This window comes from Amblyraja radiata, chromosome 5, assembly GCF_010909765.2.
Source record: "Amblyraja radiata isolate CabotCenter1 chromosome 5, sAmbRad1.1.pri, whole genome shotgun sequence".
NCBI classification, from domain to species: domain Eukaryota; kingdom Metazoa; phylum Chordata; class Chondrichthyes; order Rajiformes; family Rajidae; genus Amblyraja; species Amblyraja radiata.
In genome coordinates, this window is record NC_045960.1 from 103,889,076 (window position 1) to 103,892,356 (window position 3,281).

At 47.3% G+C, this 3,281-nt stretch overlaps 1 protein-coding gene across 2 annotated transcripts in view; it reads left to right on the forward strand.

Moving 5' to 3' along the window:
* Positions 1-3,281, forward strand: part of grik2 (glutamate ionotropic receptor kainate type subunit 2) — a 495,196-nt gene that overhangs the window by 262,598 nt on the left and 229,317 nt on the right. The gene's annotated exons all lie outside the window — the stretch shown is intronic.

Consider the following 3,281-nt stretch of genomic DNA (forward strand, 5'->3'; position numbering starts at 1 on the left):
ATCACCTCTGTCTTATCTCTTATCCCAACATAAACACATGAAAACAGCACAAACCATCTCACAGTCTAGTATCTACCCTTGGTGCCTACAATCCCATAGGCAACCATAAATCGCCTTAAATGACACAGCCAAACTCTGAGATGTGTCACAAAGGAAGAAGGATGGTGCCCATGTCATGGAGAAAGATCCCATTTACAACTTCCATTATAAACAGTTCAGATCAACCTATTCAGATCAACCTTTCCATGTTATGATAAGCCATCTGTTCTCCTGTGTGTGTTCTTTGTTCTTTATTTCTTTGTGGAGGCCTGTATTTCTGAAAGTCCCAACTCCAAACCCTTCTCTTGCAACTTAACACAAGTTCCTTAAGAACTTATCATTTGAGCAATTTTATTATATATTTCCTCATTATGCTTCCCTCCCGTTCTCACTGTCTCCCACCTTCTCTCTTCCAGTACCTTAGGTGTAACAATCGTACTGTAGGACTTGTCGAGGAACGACTCCGTTTCTCGGACGAACCGGAGGTCATCCACTTGCTTCTCCAGTTCCCCAACACGGCCCTTCAGGAGCTCTACCTGGATGCACTTTTCGCATTTGTAGCAGCCAGAGGCACCAGCGGTGTCCTTGACCTCCCACATACTGCAAGCATCACACTGAATCAGCTTGCCTGACATCTCCTTCTTTCGTCTCTCCCTCTGCAGTGTTTTGCGTAGTCTCCTCTCCTCAGCCTCCTCTCCGAAGACTCTCGAGCCAAAGACTCACACTTTTCTCACAGGGCACTCTCGAGCCAAAGACTCACACTTTTCTCACAGGGCACTTCCCTCACAAGGCCGCTCACTCACTGCCGCTCCCTAAGAGCAGTCTTACTTAAATTGACTGATAAATTGCCTGATTTACCAATTTACAAACCAAATTCCTCAGTTTTCAGCTGTTTTCCCAGCACTGACTCACTTCTCTCCTCCCACTTGGGCTAGAGCCAATCAGTCGTATCTCTTGCTAATCTCCTCCTGCTGCTGCTGTTGTTGTTGTTGCTCCCAAAGCTACAGCAGTTCTGAGTCAAGTCTGCCTGTCCTTGACCTGTACTTAAACTGTTTTCACTTCTCTCCTCCCACTTGGGCTAGAGCCAATCAGTCGTATCTCTTGCTAATCTCCTCCTGCTGCTGCTGTTGTTGTTGCTCCCAAAGCTACAGCAGTTCTGAGTCAAGTCTGCCTGTCCTTGACCTGTACTTAAACTGTTTTCACTTCTCTCCTCCCACTTGGGCTAGAGCCAATCAGTCGTATCTCTTGCTAATCTCCTCCTGCTGCTGCTGCTGTTGTTGTTGTTGTTGCTCCCAAAGCTACAGCAGTTCTGAGTCAAGTCTGCCTGTCCTTGACCTGTACTTAAACTGTTTTCACTTCTCTCCTCCCACTTGGGCTAGGCCAATCAGTCATATCTCTTGCTAATCTCCTCCTGCTGCTGCTGCTGTTGTTGCTCCCAAAGCTACAGCAGTTCTGAGAAGATTTACGAGGATGTTGCCAGGACTCGAGGGCTTGAGCTATAGGGAGAGGATGAGCAGGCTAGGACTCTATTCCTTGGAGCACAGCAGGAGGATGAGGGGTGATCTTATAGAGGTGTACAAAATCATGAGAGGGATAGATCGGGTAGACGCATTTGCCCAGAGCGGGGGAATCGCGAACCTGTGGACAGAGGTTTAAGGTGAGGGGGAAAGATTAAATAGGAAAAGAGTCCCTGCCTATACGCCTATTGTGTAAAAACATTAGTCCTCAGGCTCCTATTAAATCCCCCCATCCCCCCCCCCCCCGTTAAATCTATATCTTTAATCACTAAAGTTAGGCACAGCAATGTGAACAAAGTGATCCATATTTGAACTTGTTCTAAACGTACTATTTCATCTGCCTATAGTTAGAGTTTTAGCATGCATAATTAAGGTGACCTAACAGGCCTTAGCACAGGTCTCTCCAGCTAATTACCTGAACTATCATTTGTTTGAGCTTGTGTGATTTAATCTTTGCCTTGCTGAATTGTGACAGCACAGATTTCCAATCCTGAACTGCGCTTGTTAGTTTAGAGTTAGTATTATTTTATTCATGACCGAAATAATCGTTCAGCCAGTGGGCACCAATTGGGAGACTATCGAGAAAATGTGACAACAAACCACACCAGTTTGAGCCCAAAATGCACTGGGGAGCAAATGTCTTGTCCAAAGAAACTGGAATGGCCCTGTCCCACGGTACGAGTTCATTCCAAGAGCTCTCCCGAGTTTGCCCAGGTTCGAACTCTGAGATTTACGGTAATGGCCACTCGTCGGTACTCGGGGCTCTCGTGGACATTTTTCAACGTGTTGAAAAATCTTCACGAGTCTTCCCGTGCTTACCTGCCATTAGCGAGTCTTCCCGCGTACCTGCTGTTAGCGGTACGAGCCGGTAAGAGACGTCCCCGAGCTCCAACGTACCCGCTACGTTCATTCTCTGTGCTTACCACGAGTTTGATTTTTTTTTTAACTCGGGAGAGCTCTTGGAGCTCTTTAAGTGTTCGACACGGACTAGAAGGGCCGAGTTGGCCTGTTTCCGTGCTGTAATTGTTATATGGTTATATGGTTATATGGTTGTGGAATGAACCCGTACCGTGGGACAGGGCTTTAACCGATTTGATTGTAATCATCTACAGCCTTTTCTCTGACTGGTTAGCAGGCAAACAAAAGCTTTTCATTGTACCTCGGCACACGTGACAATAATAAGCTAAACTGTACTAAACATAAAGTGGTGGAGTAACTCAGTGGGTCAGGCAGCATCACTGGAGAACACGGATAGGTGACGTTTCACTGAGTGCTGGAGTAACTCAGTGGGTCAGGCAGCATCTCTGGAGAACATGGATAGGTGACGTTTCACAGAGTGCTGGAGTAACTCAGCGGGTCAGGCAGCATCACTGGAGAACACGGATATGAGACGTTTCGGGTTGGGAACCTTTCATCATACATCGGGTGGCACGGTGACGCAACGGTAGAGTTGCTGCCATACAGCTCCAGAGATGCGGGTTCAATCCTGACTACGGATGCTGTCCATTTGGAGTTTGCACGTTCACCCTGTTATCTCGTGGGTTTTTCCCCGGTGCTCCGGTTTTCCTCCCACATCCCAAAGACGTGCGAGTTTGTAGGTCAATTAGCCTCTGTAAATTTTCCCCTAATGTGTCGGGGAGTGGATGCCAAAGTGGTATAGCGTAGAACTAGTGTGAACGGGTGATCAGTGGTCGGTGTGGACTGGGTGGGTCAATGTGCGCTGGT